The following is a 19,170-nucleotide window of genomic DNA, read 5'->3' as shown; positions in this document are numbered from 1 at the left end:
TTTCTGGTTTGTTGAGCCAACACACGTGACAAAATTGTTCCATGTGAAAGTCATTAAACCTCAGAATGGTGGAGAAGTGCATGTTCTCCCTCAGCAGCACATAGATTAGAGAGGAGACATTCTCCTGAAGTACATTGATGACCAAATCTATGACATCTGTCAATTCAGCACTAATGTCTTTGGTAGTAAGTGACTCCCGGCAGAACATCCATTGCATCCAAAGCACTCACAGAGCCTCATCAAACAGCATTTAGTCTACTTTTTAAACCAGACAGGGCTCTTTCACCATCAGTACACAGTAAGACACATTTCAGCCAATATTCTCTGAATAAAACATCAATCAATTTCAAAATTTCAGAACTAGTTGCACAGACGCCAGAATATGGGCGTCCTTTGACACATCTAATTGTAATGCAAATGCATCTGCCAAGCTTTTCCATCAGCGGCACCCTCGCGTGAGACGCCATCTCATCGACGCGGCAAGCCTCAGTCGTGTCTAACACTGGAAGAATTTTCAGTTTATTAATGTAACAATATCATTCCCATTCATCGTTTTATACACACCACTTGCAGAAGGCACCTTTAAATCTCCAAGTGTGAAATGCTGTTTCTTCTGGGCAAACAAAGCGCTACATCGTAAGATCATTCTGAAGCTACAGCTAACCAACTCTAGGTGCTTTTCTCATGTGATACAAGACTAGATTAGCTGTATTTAACAGGTCTGTCTTTGAAATGGCTGTAGGTTGTCTCTGAGTGATGCTGCAGCTATGGTGGCTTCATAGATTCATTTGACAGCACAGAAGAACAAAGAACACGAGTCCTGGTTCAATGCCATATGTCTCTTTGAAGGTAAACATTTATAATTTGGGGTTTTCTCTCCATTTCATTTTTGTCAGCTGGGAACCAAGTAGACTTTTGGCCAACCAAGGGGAACATGACAGAGCCAGCGTCTTACTTAATTCCAATTACATGCAACCTTATTTTATGCTGCCTAAAATTAATCACATCAAATATTTACAGCTGATTCCAGATCAGGTTGCCTCCTTACTACTGCATACTATAAGAAATAATACTTGAAACTAATAATACCACTTCATACCACCACTTCCCCCCACAATTTTCACTAATAATCACACAGATATTATCTTTATTAATATTGGACACACTCATATATCTATGACTCTCTACATCCAATCAGGGCTCCTGCTATTTTTGTAAATGTCTTACCAATAATGCCCCAAATCTGGCTCTTGGCTTAAAACTTACAAAGCACAAAGCAAAATGAGCTTCCTTTGAGCCAAACCAATCCACAGATGCTCCATTCCAAAAAGGAGCAATTAATCATTGTGACATCAATTTTCTAGCCATTACATATGCCAAATAAAAATAATGAGTTGAGTGTAAACTCACTATAATATATTTATTTGACTGGGGAAAAAATCAACACAATCTTAAATTAGACTGACTGATAAATTGATTGGTGATTTTAGATTCATCTTGCCATGTGCTACCATTATAATGGGGGCCACCATCTACCCTTTCTTCTGAATCACAAAGCATCATTTGATTTAGTTATGCAAGAAGCTTTATTACAAACAGCTGAACACTGCCCAGGATTCTGGCAATAGAGCTGCTCTATAAATGCTGGTTCAGAGAGTCCACAACACAGAAAAACATAGTCAAACACCAACCTGTGACTTTTCTTTTATGCCAAGCAGTGTAAACTAAGACTCCAAGTGTTTTCCAGAAACTGAACTGACATGAACCTACAACTCCAGAAGTGTTGGAGTAGATGCTGATGAAATACTAAATGAATATAACTTTATGGTATTGACACAGTGTGCATGTATAAACAAAGGCATAATAACAGGCCTGAGAGAAGCTAGTGCTCATGGAAGGCTCACTTTGATGGCCATCCAGACAGAGAATCCCCTGGGAAAGATGGAAAAACAAGATTGAAGATGGTCACAAGATCAACACAGGACACAAAAAAGATGCAAGATGAGAGAGTGGACACAATAGGCGAGCGTTGACATAAACTCTGAGGAAAATGGGGCCTTCCAGACGAGAAACTAAACACATGAACTGGCACTGCTACAGACACCCACAGGCAAGACCGTGGCTCACTGCCAGAATTGAGAATGAACTCAGTCACCTTGCTCTCCCACTACAGCACTTCTTCTCCCTCTCCTCTGCTTTCGCTTAATGCTCAGAGAACAGCGGGCCTCAGCCTTCAACTGTGCAAGCCAATATTTCATCCTCTTAGCCCCCAACCCCCCCTTTACTACCCACCTTCTCTCTCCATTTTAGGAATGGCTGTGGAAATACTAGCACAGGCATTCAGACGGCTTCCAGGCTGCCAAACGGAGCAGAGAAGGGGAGCTTCAAACGGCGGGCTAATTCTCCTGACACACATACTTATCAAATCCTTACATCTTTGAATAGACTTACTTGGGAGTGTGAGAGACATGTTCTTACCAAGAATTCAACATCTTTTTTTCTTTGGAAAAGAGACGAACACAAAAAAAAATGGGTGATACGGACAAAAATGTGCTAGTGATATATGGAAAAATGTTAATTGTCAAAGCTGTTTATGCTGGCAGCAAAGCTTTAGGTCCAATAGTAAGAGGCGGCCCAAAACCACACAGCGCACACTGGTCATAAGGCTCAGTTTACGCAACAACCATTTCAACAGATGAAACAGAGGTTGGTGGATCTAAGCTTCCCCTTTATGCATACACGTGATTTTTGGCAAGGGTGTCCCGCTCTCACACTCACAAACACACACACACCTGAAATATACAGACATTGTCTGAAATACAGACATATTAATTGTGCCAAAGTCCGATGAGCATGTGAGGACCCAAAGCGACATCAAAACACAATTTTTTGCATCGTTTTCTTAAATAAACAAACTAAAAGGTGGCTATAGAATCCAGAAATACGTGGGTTGGCTCAGTGTCTTTGGCCGAGTTGCCGCAGTGCGCTCAAAAAATTGCACTGGCTGCTTGTTTCTCAGGTGGCGAAACATGTCCGTCGTGAGGAAGCCACATTTTTCCTTCTCTCCACACCAAAACATCATCCTGCAGAATTGCACGACTCTGCAACACTGGCTTCTCTAACTTGTGTCTCACCTCACTACCACTCATGTTGCCTGAACAGTATGCCCACGCATAGAAATATACAGCACTAGAAGCCTTGTCATCTCCCCATTGAACTGACTATGTGTCATAGAGACTTAATGACACGACTAGCACTTGTTAAGTGTATATTTCTATACACCCACTCTCTGCTTTTCCACAAATGTGTACTACAATACAGTATTGTTTACAAAATGGATGCATGGACAACGTACAACCTATATACTGTAGTCGGAATAAAACAGTGAATTCTGAATAGAGACACAAAGTGGGACTTCTCTCAAATGCAGCCATCGCCATGTCAACAGGTAGGCCGTTGTTTTGAGTGACAGTGCTGACGTCACACCGCATACGCAATACATTTTTATCAACTCAACTCGATCTTTATTTATATAGCGTCTGTTACAATCAAAATTGTCTCTAAGAGCTTAAGAGGATCCCAGGGCCTGACCCCCAACAAGCAACGGTGGCGAGGAAAAACTCCCCTTTAACAGGAAGAAACCTTGAGCAGGACCAGGCGTAATGGTAGCAATGTGACGTTACCATTCTGCGCTTGGGCTGCTGATTCCACTCACTTCCGTGAAAATCCATCAGTAAATCAGACATCTGCTGAACCATTACTGCAAATGGTAAAGATTGTAGGTTAGTGGTCACATGGGGTGCGTCTTCACAAAGTTATATCGCCAAACATCGGCGACGCACATATCCTACAGCATTTTCAGCCCTTCCAGTATTCTAACACAAACATGGACTTCTGCCAACAAGGAATAGAAATATATTTGCATTTTTGGGTGGCAGCGCTGTTGTCTCAAGTTGTCACAAGGTTTATAACATGTTTTATAACAGCATCCAGCTTTCAGCACACCGAAGCTCTTTGTGGGAGTCATACTACTTCAGATGTGACCCCATTAACAACAACAATACTGGAAAAACTTTAAAATAGAAATGGATCCTCTTGTATATGAGGGTAAAGCAGCAGTTAAAAAGACAAACCCTGAAAGTGCGTACGAACTACTACGAGTCCACACTTTTGTGGATTGTTGCATTACTCTTCCGTGTGCTGGTGACAGTTGGTAGAACTGGAGCCTGAAAGTGGGCGACTGATGGAATTCTCCGCCTAAGAATGTGGTGCGCCGTCACATCTCTTATGGATATATTTCCCCGGAGCCTCATTACTGAAAGTTCTTGGCCAAAGGAGTTTCTCACTGGCTTCCCCTTTCACTCACTCACAGTAAACACTGGACAAATTGTACTTATATTTATTTATAACAGAATGTGCCAGTGCCTAAATTATACATGAGTAGAATCTGAGGCAGACAAGTATTGAAAACATTGTAATATCATGTTTTGGCAACTATCTGGGCTCTCATTTGCAGTTACTGGTAATTCCTTTCCAGTTTCAGACGCAGTTAGCAGAAAAACAAATCTCACCCAATTAATCCACCAGAGCTTTGGTATCAGGGGCTCCAAGGGTATTTTTACAGTCAGGGTACAAAAGGTCAAAGTGTGAATGCTGTAATTACTAATAATTGTGCTTTGTGTCAGGACTGCCACGCAAGTGCTTAGACACTGCAACGCTGACATTGTGCTGAAACATTGTAATACTGCAACACTACACAGGGAAAACCAGCGCACAGAGGCTAATTTACTAGCATATAATGAGTTTTGGGAAACATTTTGCTGAAATTTCCATTGCATGTTGTATGTTACATTGTATGTTGGGTTCTTTTAATGCAAATACAAGAGAAGTGTTAGGTACAAATTTTACTCATTATAAAACATAATGTTGACATATGGTATTGTTTTTGAGAAAAATGTATGTCTTATTGCATTATTTATGTAATGTATTGTTCTTCGGATTCTGTTGCTGGACTGCGAAAACGGTCCATAATTTTCCCTTCGGTTGTGGAATGTAATACAGTTTTCCCACTGTCGGTGTGTCTGAAGCCTTCTTTGATCCAGCCGGGTCAATGGAACAGGAATTTTATTAAGGCCATAATACTGGGAAATCCAATCACTGAAGCACTCCATGAACATAGTGAATTCATGCTTACCTCTGTAACTTATAACGCAAACTCAAATATATGGCAGTTTGATGAAAATTGTCGGCTCTTTGACACTTAAATAACAAACAAAAAAACAGGCTACACCTTTATCATCTCTTGACAACCTCAATAGTGTGAGATTCCTGAAGGACTAAATGTAAGTGTGATGTAATCCACAGCTTCTTTGGAGATCCTGTGTGTTTCCTTGCTGCCGCCCACATCCTTGGCATTGTGTGGAATTATATAGTTCTTCACTCACGCATGGCTTTATATACAGGGCCTTTACACACTATTCTGCTGTTACATGTGCTACAATATTGAATATTGAGACATTGTTGCTTTTATATAAGAAGAGTGTTGTTTTAATAATTTCTAATAAAGAAAATCCAATATATTCACTCTCTTGTGCCAGTAAGTCTGTGATATCTATTCTCAGGTTGGTTTAAGGTGTAGTGCTAATGGAAAAGCAAATAATTGCATAATGTACTGCACTATATCTTATGTAATCAACTTATCCCCCAAATCCCTGTTTCAGTTTAATGGCTCTGCTCTTAGCATAGCAACAGCGTTGTTAACCTGGTTCTTCGATCCTCTGTACAATGAATTTAGACACGTCCTCATTGAGGAAATGACCTTGCTATACGATGGTTTCATTACATGAAACTTGAATTATGGTTCAAAAATTTAGCAAACCATAAAGCCAACTTTATTTATCGAGAGAAAAAAATATGCTGTGTAGCTGAGCCAAGTTTTGACGCGTTTTTTTTTGCTATCAAACCATGCAAGCCAGATTTTTGTTGACTGTCTTAGAAACCCAGACAGGCCGTTTCACCCCAAGGGCATAAAATTTATATAGTGAAATAATGAATTGTTGACTGTTTCTGTTGAGGTAAAAACTTCCATTATAATATTCTTTTGTTACTCCGGGGTCATTTCTTTTTAGCACTTTAGTAGCACCTAAAAGGGGTGTTTAATACCACTTTTTGCAGAATGAGTAAAAATACTCACAGATAATGAGTACTGCTACCACTACCAGGTACAGATACCAACACCTGTACTCAAGGCTGGCTGGCGTTTTATCTTTCTCATTTAGCCAGAAGAAATTTGCTCGTGAAAATGTTGCTAGCACATAAGTTAAGTTTCATAAAAACTTTATTGGCCGTCACATTGCCACAGGCTGAAAACATAAAGGTCAAAAAGACGTAAAAAAAACAGAGCACATTTAAACCAAAGAGAACGGTTTGCTTTTGCTTTAAACACACAAGCAAAAGCTAAATAAATACGTATTTTAGGGTTTTTTAATGTCTCTGTGGCGTTTATGTTTTGAGCTTTGTCGTCATGTGAACGATGGATTCAAAACAACCATTTCAGTGATGTGTAGCCTGCAGTATACTTATTTCGGCAAAATTAATTTACCTAAACATGCCAGACATCAACCCAACCCACAGCCACTTAGTCTACAAGTGTGTCAAAAGTCAGTGGGACACATGCACGTGAAAAATCTATCAATAGATCTCTGCCCTTTCAGTCGGGACACAACGACGCTGATCAGAACTTCTGCTCGAGAACAAGTTTACCTGGTTACAAACACATTCGTCAATTTACAACCAATGCAAATGTGTAATTCTCTAAATACGACCAGGAACTGATGGGTCATATCCACAGATGTCGAGGTTGCTCTAAAACACACCAAAAAATTCAGCGAGGATGCGGATTTGTTAATGAACGTTGCTCTAAGTGATTCTTGGATTGCACCACTACAACAACAGCGCAACAGCTTCTCTCCAACGTAGGAGGACTCGTGTTACAAATCCCTCTCTACTGTTCTCCGCTGGCTCGGGTCTTAAAGCCCACCTGACATGCTGAGCAGCAGGAAATCAAACTGTGGAGTGCACTTGTCTGCTGAGCTGACCTACTTCCTCGCTGCTCTTTAATTATTCAAGGGCCTTGAAATGCTCCTCTGTTTGGCCCACTGCAGATTCTCCCACTCCGACTGGTTGGCCCTCGTGTCAGCAACATTACAGAGGTTCTATTTAAACAGGAGAGGGTCTGAGTGTGCGGACAAACAGTTGCACTATTATACTGGTGCTATTTGCACACACAATATAACAAACAATATAGCACAGAACTTTGAGGGCTTTTTACAGTGACTTTCCTTAAAATAAACAATACAACAGGTCTAACACATAAATGTAGGGACATTAATGCTCTAGTCTGCCACTTTCAGGGCTTATAAGGAACCACAATCCTTTAGGAAAAAAGGTGATGATTGTATAAAAAAAATAAAAATAAACAGCCAGACCAGCAGAACGTGACACTACGCCACAGCCACCAAAATGGTTCTGCTCCACAGAAGAAGCAGGATGGAACAATTCCAAAACGCTGGGAATCTCTACATAAAAGTTAAATGGTGTCATTTAAAGATGATACAAAGCCGAAGAAACATGCATACATTATGTGGACGATTCAGTCACAGTGTTCGTGCAAAACCTGTGTCATTACCCGTATATTTGCAACTGACAAGCACTTTTCTAAAGCAGCGATATAATCAGGCAACAAAACCTCTTTTTTCTATATGCAAAGTGAAAACCTGATAACTCAAATCTGATACCAAATGGTTGGGGAAGCTAAACTTTATCTCACGATTCCTCAGAGTTCCTCGTGTTTAAATGACGCAAACTGTGAAGCTTAACATGAAAAACGCTGCGACGCAGACGGGAATTCATGCCAGCAGCTTCTGGAATCTACTTGAAGGTTGTATAAACTGCAGCATCGCATGTCAGGACAAGAGCGCCGTCCCCTTGCAGGATCACACCATAACCTGTCATTACATTCCACCTGTCTTTTTTTATTTTCACCCTTATTTTAGCTCATTAGTCGGTGGCCAATGGTAGATCACACCCTACACTTTTAGCCTGATCTCAAACAGCATCCTGTCATCTGTGTTGCGTAAGCGAGTCAGATAAATAAGCTGCCCCAGAGCCGTCTGTCATCCCGTCTAATCTGCCTCTCTGAGGCACTTTGGAACTGGGTAACCGACTTTAGCACCATAATCAGCCAATTCAAACCATCATCAATCAAAGCAGGTTTCCACGGTGAAACCTTTTATTACTGTCAACGTGAAATATATATAAGATTAGAAATGGGGGCTTTTTAATAATTGTCTGATGGCCAATGTTTACTGAAGAGAACTTCAAACAGCATTGAGTCAAAGACTCGCTCTGCCCGCCATAAAAATGGCTTTTATTTTACACAAAAATATATAGATCACGTATTTCTCAATTTTCTTTATAAAGTCATTTCAACGATGCTAATGGAATATGAAGCACCATCACCTATTTGTCCAACAAACTCCCAACTTCAACAGTTCTGTCAAAATGAACTACATAAATTCATTTTGGGTGACTTGAAATCTATAAATCAAAGCTATCTTATACAGTTAAGAAAAAACTGGTTAATTGGTGCATAAAAAATACTTGAGCCACACTATATTTATCCATTAATGGCTAGAAAGGGTTTTAATCACAAGAGCAGTTAAATCTGATCACTTTAAGCCAGAGCGGATCACCTTGGTCATGGATCAGACCCAGGTCAAATATCTGCCACAGTTTTTGGACCTGTTGCATCGCCGTCGGCTCACGTGAGCATCGGTGAATTATAATTCATCAGCTATAGCTGACGGATGAAGCAGAAGGTCGAGCTGCCACGTCCTGATTGAGAGGAAGTTGTGAAGCTGGTCAGGCTGCCTTCACACCAGTCACGGCTCCAACACCGTATTCATCCATCCATCTTTCATCCTTCCATCCATGGCTCCAACACTGTATTCACCCAACCACCCATCCATCCAACCACCCATCCATCCAACCACCCATCCATCCATCTAAAGTTCCCAAGCCATTACTTTCTCCACATCCTTCTGATTTTCAGCTTTCGCTGCACATCAGCTTAAGGAGGCCACAAATCCAGTGTCAGCTGATCTGCGCAAGAAACTGTAATCGAGCAGAAAGTCTGAAGTGAGCATCGAGACCAATTATGTGAACGCAGCCTCGGGCTCTTTCAGCCCCCGATATCGAGCTCTGTACTAGGAAATAAGAGCGCATTTGGCCTTTGTTCCCTCTTTTCAACCGTAGCCAAAAAATGTTCAACCATTGGCTGGTTACAGACATTTACGTTACGATCAACTTCACATTTTCAGTTCCTTTCATAATTGTTTGCTCCTCCGATGCCCACTGAGCTGGAATCCCAGCGTGGGCTCCCAAGTCCACTGGGTATTGTCCCCTGCATGTAGGCTTTGCTATAAGCACCACGCTTTCTCAGTTACTTTCTCCAAAATCTTAAAACAAAACACTCTATAATCTTATAGAGCGATTAGCCGTTACTGGCAAACAAGGTTTTTGAATCATTTTATTCCTGTTTCACGTTTTTCCATAATACAACATTGTGAAGCGCATTAAAAACATAATTATTACATCTTTCCTGCACTTATAATCATTTTCCATGAATTTAGCATCTACTTTAGAGCGTCATGATAATTAGCATGCTACTTCTTCGCCGACGTTTGTTTCAGTGGCAGCCAACAACAGCGACACCGCCGACTGTAGAACGTGTTCGGCAAGGATTCCAGGGAAGAAAATTCCAGGTTTCACCACAATGCAAGCGGTTCTGAAAGAACATCTTCTGCTGCCGTTTATGTTTCACGCAAATGAGCACAGATTAGCAAATATTGAGATCTTTATATATTCATGTGGATTTCCTTTAGATCCAACTTAGATCCAAGTTGTACCCAGAGAAGTTACTCTTCTTTTATCCTTCATCCTGGAGTGAAACCCCTCATCCAGACACCTGCAAGCTGCAGCTGCTACGGAAAAGCTTCTGGAAAATGGTGCGACCAAAGAACGTAAAACAGCAGCCCTGAACATGGAGTTGAACCAGTGCAGCGACTGGAAGTAAGACAGGGCTCATCCCAGGTCAACAAAACTGGATTGTCTGAAGTACTGACACACACCAGCTGTGTGAACACAATACTGTGCATCTCACACACACACTAGTGCGAGGAGAGACGTCGCTCAGCTGCTGTTTCTTAATGACCACGAGGGAACCAGCGAGAAACCTGAACGTCTGGGACTGGGAGGCCATTTCCCCGTCACCCTGCTCTCGTTCTGGTTCTCCAGAAGCCTCAGCAGCCTCACAGAAGTTCTGCCAGAACTCTTTCATTCATCTCCGATAATTACAGTAAACATAAAAAGCAGCTTTGGAAACGTTGGCCGCGTTACATCAGTGTGGTCACATGACTACTCACAGTTAAGACCTGATGTCCTGGTTCACCAACATGTCTGGATTGTTTTTCTCCCTCTTCCAGCAGCCACCAGACAGGCAGTAAAACCAGGTTTACAACAGCCAGACAAGACTTCAGAGTCAGCCAGCGGCTGGTGGACACCAGGACAGAGAGGAAGGCTCCCGGAAATATGTGGCAGCATTACAAGTGGGGCCAAAAAATACCTGCCTGGCGTAATAAAGCAGATATAAACAGCATCAAACGCCACCTTTACTAGATCCACTTTACTGGATCCACTTTACTGGATCAACTGTCACAGTTATGAGCTTAGCTTAACATCAGCTCTATACTCACTCATAAACCTGCACGATTGATCGATAAATGCAACAATTCGCAGGGATTTCCCACCAAGCTATGTGATTTTATTTTTCCTAAATCCTTTTTATGTAAAAACATCTTGAATTTTTTTTTTTACGAAGTAACTGATAAAAGTTATCCCAGCTCAGAAAACAAACTGGTCAGCAAAGAGAGCCTGAAGAGTGAAGTGTGTGTGCGTGTGCGTGTGTGTGTGAATGACAAAGAGGGAGATCGTCAAAAAGCACATTTGGCTGAGTCACAGTTTGAATCCTCTTCATTCTTCTTTCTTTTGAACCTGAACACGTTGCAAAGATTCACACTTTTAAGTAAAACTGTCGAACATTTAACGTTTTTTAACAAACCAACAAGCTCACGAAACCCACAGCACAGCCTCAATTTGGGTGTTATAACAGATTATAACAATCCGTAATAACAGGTGCCGAAATAGTAAAATGAGGGATTGTTTTGCGGGGAAAACTTAGGAATGTCCTCGTTTATCTCGAACATGGCAACTATTTAAACTAAGACCTTTTAGACAGTGACAACTAACATTTCCTCTAAAGGAAACCAACTTCTAAAATGCTGACATTGTTACAACAGTGGCAAAAATCCGAGACAACCCACATGATTTAATTCATCTAACAAAGCCGATGAGTTTCGCAAAAACTCAAATAAACCTAGTTTGGCAATTAAAGTTGGAAAACAACCCAACTGACAGTCATTCCAAGCGTTTGCGGCTAAAAGACAATTTGCAAGATTTCATGCGCGGGTAGTTATTACGCGTTACAAACAATATTTACAAACACAAAACGCTTTTGTAAACATCCAAGTATCGACAGCCAAGCTAGCGAAGTTAGCTCGATATCACAATCTACTTCAGCGACACACTTCGGAATGTTGAATCGATTGACTCTAAGCGGACTCCAAATCGGTTTAATGTGTAATTGTGTGTCAACAACGCGAACATAAAAGCTTCGACGAATTCACCTAATTAGCGTTAGCATCTGTACGGTCCTGACAGCTAGCTAAGGAAGCTAGCAGCGCTAGCTAAGCCACTTTAGCCTAGCTCTAGCCATATAGCACGTGTTTCCGATTTATAAAATAATGAAGTCGTAGCCGATGGCCGGCCAACCAAAAGTATGGCGTTGAAGAATGCAATCAGTTATTCGAACCGCCCTCTAACGTTCCCCGTCGGTTTGGGGAACCACGATGCAACACACAGCCCCGGAAAGGTCAGGAATACCGTGTCTCCTCCAAAGAATAGACAGACCCCGTCGTAACAACAGCACAGTCAGACCCCCATAAAGCAACGGACGGGCAGCAATGGAAGCTAACCAACCTCAGCGGTGGGGCAGCGGAGACCATTCGGCGTTGTGATCGCCAAGTACCCGATGTCCCAGTCTTCCCAGTCGATCCGATTCCAGTTAAAGAGCTCCTCGCCTCGACCGAACGTCTCGCCCGTGTTTTAATCCAAACGAAACGGAGCTGCTCGTTCTCATTTGCTCCACTGAGGGTTTCCAGCTCCGTTGTGTCTGTTTCCACACAACACAGCGGTCCGATTCTGCCTAAGCCGCTGCTGGTGACACCATCCCGGGGCTGATCCGCCTCCCTCTCTCCATAGGTCCGCCAGCTCTCTGGTCCCTCCTCTTTACTCGGAAGGCACCAGTGCTGTGATGGAGAACTCCAGTCTGGCATGAATCACAAAACACCGAGCTATACTCACGCAGATCTCCATTATTTCTCCCTTCTTTTCCTCAAAACAGCAGCCTATTATGCGCCAGATGTTTCTCCTGTAATGGAGGGGTTGTACACAGCCCTTTATCTGTTTGTTAAATAAGATTTCCATGGCAGGGATCATCTTTACATCCCACTGTTCCTCCTGTTTAATGGTCCAATCCCACCAAACTGCTAGAACCAAGGATACAGATCATCTCCACTGTTTAGGTGTCAGTTTTTGTGAGGAAAGCGTGGACCGGGGCTGCCTTCCAGTCTGTTTGTGGCGTCCAGTTTGGGAAACAGATTTAACGCCAGTCGCCCTTGACTGTGGAGACCGAAGGCAAAAGAGGAGCAGGAAGAAGAGAAACTGGAGGAGCTCAGCTAATCTGAAAAAGCTCTGCTCCCACAGATGAGAAGCATCTGATTAACCCTGGTTTGAAGAGACAGCACCAGCAGAAGAATGTGTGAATGTGTAATCAAAGGGGATGAGTTGCCACGGGGAGCTTCATTAATCCCTCACACTCCGGCTGACAGTTTGCTTGTTTTGATGAAGACTTCCCTTCCAGCATCCTCGCTGACTTCTGAAGGATTCGCTCGTGTTTATCTTTTATTTCAGAGCTGCGAAACTGAAAGTTATGTCTGAGCTTACTCGTGCTCAGCGGCTTTGGGTCGATTGATGGTTTTTAATAGCAGCGTGTAGAATAATCACCCAGGAAACCCCACAGAAGTGACCCAGACCATGAATGCAGCTTTGCTCCACAGCCATGTTGGGACCTTAAATGTGTAGGAGATTTAATGGCGGCGTGCAGCGCCGCAGACGATTTGCCTGCAGATGAAACACAGCTGCCTGCATCAAACCCAACAACTGACACACACTTGTGCATCATCAGTGACCTGACAAATTGAGCGCGACTGTGGGAGGAAGCTGAGAAATCCCAGCTGAAATGAAGGCGTCATGGGCGATGGAGCTTCTCCTGGTTAGAAAGGGTCTCCCAAATGATCCAGATCCTCAGAAATGAAGGGACGTAACCTCCTGTCAGAAGCAAGACCTCAGCAGGGCGACCATGTGTGTGTGTGCGTGTGATTTATTGATGACTAAAGGAAATCTTTTGCTGAGTAAGACGATGCTCTCGTGTCCTTCGTGAGCAACTCGTGAGCATGACACGTGAAGAGAAGCATCTTTCTCGACCTCTCAAACACCATTATTAGTCTCTTAAGTCCAGTCAAGGTTCGCCTCTGTTGGTTGATCACTCCAAGCTTCGCATGCAGGTGACTATTTCGTGCCAAACCCAGACACATAAACTGTATCAGAGCAAAGGCCCCAAAACCGCGAAGCAGGAGGCACCTGGTGTCCAGCAGGTCCACGGGATAACTTGGATATTCCAGGATATTTCATCCATTGCAGTGAGTGGGCTGAAGCACAAGTCGGGAAAACAGTCATCCCCATCGAACCTCTGTTTTGGTTGAGGCTGATTTCTACCCAGCATCTGCTGCTGTTTATGACAAATGTGTCCGTTCTTGCACTGTTCTGATGCACATGTGGGACAGGGGTCATTCCGCCACCACGTCTGAGCAGCAGTCCGCCTGATTTCGTCACCATTTTCAGCTCATTTCCAGACCCGTTAAGTCAGGGCTGACGTTTATTCACAGCCGGGACACTTTCCCGTCTTCCCGCTGCTTCCCGTTGCTCTCAGACGGCTCTCAAGGCAGAAATGGCAGCGTCTCAGAGAAGAGGCTGCATTGTTGGAATTCCACCCTGATTTCCTGAGTCTGACCACACCTGGCTGACCGCCAACGCTTGCTCTCCTCTTGTTTTTCCCCCTCTTTCCTTTCCTTTGTCCCAATATGTTATCTTACTTTCACTCCTTCCACCCTCACTCACCAGGAACTGTAAAGTTTACAGAAACATCAGGTATTAACACATTTAACGCCCTGATTGTTCTTCTTGATCTCAGCTTAAATCTCTTTCATGAGCATTAATATACACAGAAGAAGCTGTCCAATAATTTAGCAAATTAATTCCACATACATGTGAGTGTGACAAGCCACAATTGAATGACTTGTGTGGTGTCGCTGGCCGCAGCAGGCGTGACAGCTTCTCCCGTCCCAGTCAGCCACGTAACGGAGCTGGCAGCATCCCCGCGGCGCCGTCAGCCATCTGTTAGCTCGCCTGGATTCACATGGCGTAAAAGCACGGTGGCCGTGTACAGACACGTTCCAGCATGACTGTCGTGACATCAACACTCACTGTCAGGAGAACCAAAGGAAAAAAAAAAAACTATTCCTGTTTTTGTCTAATGGAAAAAGCTGGTGAGAAGAGAATGAGTCAGTGCCTTCAGGTCTGAGCCAGGTTTCACCACCTTAAATCAACAAACACACACATCTCCACATTAACCATTTATGTGTGTGCGCTGCACTTCACTAATTAGTCAGGCCGACATTTGAATTTAAAAGCAATTTTCCATACCTTCATTATGTCTGTATTTCAAGTGTAAAGTTCCAGTTTTGCAATGCTCAAGTGTAAAGTTCCAGTGTTGCTATGCTAATCAATTACGCCACCAGTGCTGCATAGCTGATGTTTTTGTGAGTCAACCACCATTTTGAGGGTGTATCTCCAAATGATGCATCGCACCAAGTTCTTTTATCTAAGACACAAAATGAGGCACTGTGTTATCACACCATACTTTTCTGTTTAGCTGGATTTCTATTACGAGAATTGCTCAAATTAAATTTTACGCTCTTCTCTGTGTTTTTGGTTGCTAAAGAAAAGTTACAGAATAATATTTCCAAGTTCAGGTTGGTTTAAAATGCTAAAATGGTGTCAGGTATCTTCTCATCCCTGTTTGGAGAATCACTGCACGGTTCTAAAGCACCTGAATTCTTTAAAGAGAAATAAAACCGTTTCTCCTCCAATTATCAATGTTTATTGAAATAGTTTCTATATATAATAAAGTGCATTTTGACTGGAGTCCGCTCACTCTTGTCCTGCTGGGACACAAAGAACTCCTTGCGCTCCCCTGGAGGATAAAGGTGCTTCTGGCTGCACTTTTCCTGCAGACTGATGGAGCTGTGAGCCTCAAACACCACTGGATGCTGGGCTGGTTGGACTGCTGCATCTGGAGCTCAAAACTCAGCTTCTGCCCCATTTCTGTTCATCCCATAATTCCTGTCTCCCTTCCACAGACACCAGACCAAATCAGAATTGGGTCTAATGGTGTGTGGGAGGGAGATTTCCTAGGAAAGAGGTGGTGAAAGGGGTGTATGTTGGTTGCCATAGCACTTTGTAACAGAAGAAGAAGAAGAATGGCAGCATTTTCAGTGGGAGGCTTGAGAGGGGAGGGGTTCAGTAGAACCACCATAAATAAAGCTAATGAAATGGCAGTTGAGTCTGGAGAGAGGTGGGATGGCTGGTTAGGTCTTACCCACTATCTGATTTATCCTCGGCATCCCTGTGAGCACAGCGGGGCGATCCATTACTTCACCTCATCAATAACATCCCATGGACAAGGAAAAAGGCCCTCTCCACACCAACACCCACCCCCGGGGACTCGGCTCAGTGGGTTCCCTCCGTGGGGGTGAGGAAGTGGTGTAGTATAGTTCCACGCACACAGAGGAGGGGGCGCAGGGGGGGTCCAGGGATCGGTCCATGATCGCATGCATATGTAATTTGCTGCATTTCCTACATGGACATGGTGGCTGTATTATCATTCTGCAGTCAGATGAATATAAATGCGCATTTTCTGAGTCTAATGACAAGAATCTAGCATCAAAACAAACATCACTAAACTATTAGGTCTGAGGTGACGACAGATAAGCCTGTCCTAATTCATAGCAACAGCTTGATAAAGCTGAACAGAGTATCCACATGCTAACATCAGCTCTATACTTTATTGTGCTGTAAACACAAGAGTGCTTTTCAATGATCCTAGGGGGAATGTTTGGGAATATAACAGGAAACAGCTCTGATGGAACAGAGAACAGATGACAAAAACAAGGCCTTTGATTATGGTAGTAAGGAGGTGGGTAGTGTTTGACACCAGAAATGAGGTGAAATGTCAGCAGAGCTTATGGTCCACAGGGAGCCGATAGCGCTACAGAGATAAGAGCTAGCGCGGCTGAATGTGACTGGATCCCAGCGGCAGCGTCTTTGTCAGAGCTGAGGAAGACACCTCGAGGGAAGTGCTTTCAGCAGTGCCGCTCAAAGGGAAAAGCTCCACGCTGAAATAAGCCACAGACTGCCACGCTTGTCAATCACTGGTGCTCTGTACTGCCATCTGCTTCACTGTCATGTCAGCTAAGCTAATAATAGACTTTTTTCACAGACGAATGAACGTCTCCTACTCTGAGATAATCCTCTGCTCGGGGTTACGTCATAGAGAGCCACAGTGAGGGCATTTAGAGTTTATTTTCCCGCTCAGCTCTCAACTGAGCCACGGAACAAACGCGCAGCCTCGTGACTTCTCATCATCAGAGAGGCAGAGGGAATCTGGTCCGAGGCTCAGGATGAATCGAGCTGATGTGGAGCTACAGTGGCTCTTTCTTCTGCAGTCACACAGTGCCGTATAATAGAAAAATCACCAAAAGCAACACAAAAAAGAACATAAAAGAATATAAAAATCTGATCATCGTGAGATGACAGATGTCATTTACATAAGGGTCCACGCAAGGTAGGCTGATAACGAGGAGTAAGAAGCCAAATGTTCTCTTTTTTGTTTGGTTTTTGTATCGGATATGCTTATGAAGCCTATACTGTAACCTAAACCTGTGCAGAAACTGGTGGCACGCCTTGATGATGCCAATTGAGGCTCTCTGAACTTAGAGAAAACAGTATTTATCCATCCTGCTGCCACTCCTGAAGCAGTCATCTCCACACTGAGACTGGGGTCCAGCAGCAAAGCTGTGTGTTGTATATAAAAGCACATTTCATTTTCTAACATATTTCAAAATAGTGTGTTTCTGACAGATGTTGATTCATCATATGTTGGTCCCAGTATATAGGCTTATATGATGTTTCAGCACTCCACCTGTGGCAGGTTGATGCGATGGTCCTAGCATGGAGACGTGCAGGGTTTGCCTCAGATATGCTGAGATATTTGCATTCATTTACAGCTGTTTATCCCACACCTGCAGAAAGTAGATGCTTTCTCTTTTTTCAGACCTGCCTGTCTTTGGGCTGCTGAGCAAAATCCATGAGATCCACAATATCATTATATATAATAGAGAAACATTTTAGTGCACATGCTGATTCACAGGCAGATTACAAACACGATTTTGGAAGTGCTTGATTTAAAACGGTACAATGTTTGCAGTGAGATCATGACTTCGATAAGTACAAAAAGCTGGGGAAGATTTGGAATCCTCTGCCGGGGGTTTTGACATTTTATTGGTAGAATACATATCACAGAAAGCCCATACACAAAAAGACATAAACAGGTTTCAGCGAGCCTGTGCTACAGCGTCAGTGGCTGAGCTCATCTCACTAAGCAAACATGTTCGCGTGCACGTTCCTGTACAGGAAGAAGAAGATATCGCATTCAGCAGATTTTTTTCTGCTTCTGCTGGCATCAAGGTCAGAACGTACAGACTGCTCCCTGGGGAGAGAAAGGCCTACTTCCTAGAAAGTGTTAATGCAGGAAGGCTTGGTCCTCTGAGGAAAGAGGCTGCTCAGTAAGCATCTCCTGAGCTGTTGCTGTCTGTTCTCGCTTCATCTGGCCTTTTGTCCTTGGGTTTTGCTGCAGCGTAGCATTTTGTCACAGTTTTAAGAAGATACAGAACGAATTCCTATTGGCTGATAGGCTACATCTAGCACAGATTTATGTGAAATAAACCAACACAGCTGTCAGGTGGTGTTTAGTGAAGTGTGTTTGCCTGCGTGTGCGTGAGAGACCATTTTTTGACAGCGTGCAAATTCCAGTAAAACTGCGTGCGCTCCAGTATGCGAGCACACATCAGAGAGTGGAGCATGCTGTAGCTGACTACAAGAGGAAAAAATAAAAGCAGTGGAAAGAGCTTTACATTCATTGTGAGAGAGAAACAGCGTTTGGCCCTCGACTGCCAAAGCCGGTGAGTCACATCCGATCTGAGAGATCCTTGTCAGAATTAGGAGTGTGGGAGGTGTGTGTGGTCTGCAGAAATATGATGTAGAAATACTCATCCAGCCTGCAAGCACGTTCTCTTCAACAGTCACAACTTAATCCATCCACCCCGGAAAATTCTCAAGGCTGTGAAGGAGCTCAGCAGCAGCATGAGCGTAATAGACATTCGCACTGTTTGAACCACCACAGTGATAATGACGTGCTGTCTCTGGAGCCAGTGTGAAAGATTACACCAGAACTCGTTGCTCTTTGGGAGCCGAGGCCAGACGTATGATCAGCAATGTGCAGAAATATGAAAACAAATGTATGTAATTGTGACCGACCTGTTTAAAAATGCTCATATGTAACAATCATCCTCGAAAAACAACTGACTTGTAAAATGTAAAACAGATGAATAATAATAAAATATACACTAAAGACCGAGTAAGGCTCCAAAACAACAACTGGCACGTGCCACAAATGACAATCTGATTACAAACAAGGCATCTAAGGAGCCAGCTTATTAACTAAGGCAACAAAATAATTAAATCTTTTACCACAGT

The 19,170-nt window shown here is 43.2% G+C and overlaps 1 protein-coding gene across 8 annotated transcripts in view; it reads right to left on the bottom strand.

The window, feature by feature from the left end:
• ncor2 (nuclear receptor corepressor 2) overlaps positions 1–12,403 on the bottom strand; it is a 68,671-nt gene extending 56,268 nt beyond the window's left edge. For 7 of the 8 annotated variants that reach the window (XM_029830066.1, XM_029830068.1, XM_029830072.1 and 4 more), the window contains exon 1: positions 12,157–12,402. The gene's annotated coding sequence lies outside the window, so the exon portion shown is untranslated. Of the gene's footprint in view, positions 1–12,156 lie in introns of all 8 variants that reach the window. The other variant, XM_029830073.1, reaches the window with a different exon arrangement.
• Between the last annotated feature and the right edge of the window lie 6,767 nt (positions 12,404–19,170).

The sequence above is a fragment of the Takifugu rubripes genome, chromosome 21 (genome assembly GCF_901000725.2).
Source record: "Takifugu rubripes chromosome 21, fTakRub1.2, whole genome shotgun sequence".
NCBI lineage: Eukaryota > Metazoa > Chordata > Actinopteri > Tetraodontiformes > Tetraodontidae > Takifugu > Takifugu rubripes.
Note: the sequence above shows the minus strand (reverse complement) of the source record. Positions and strands in the feature narration are given on the sequence as shown.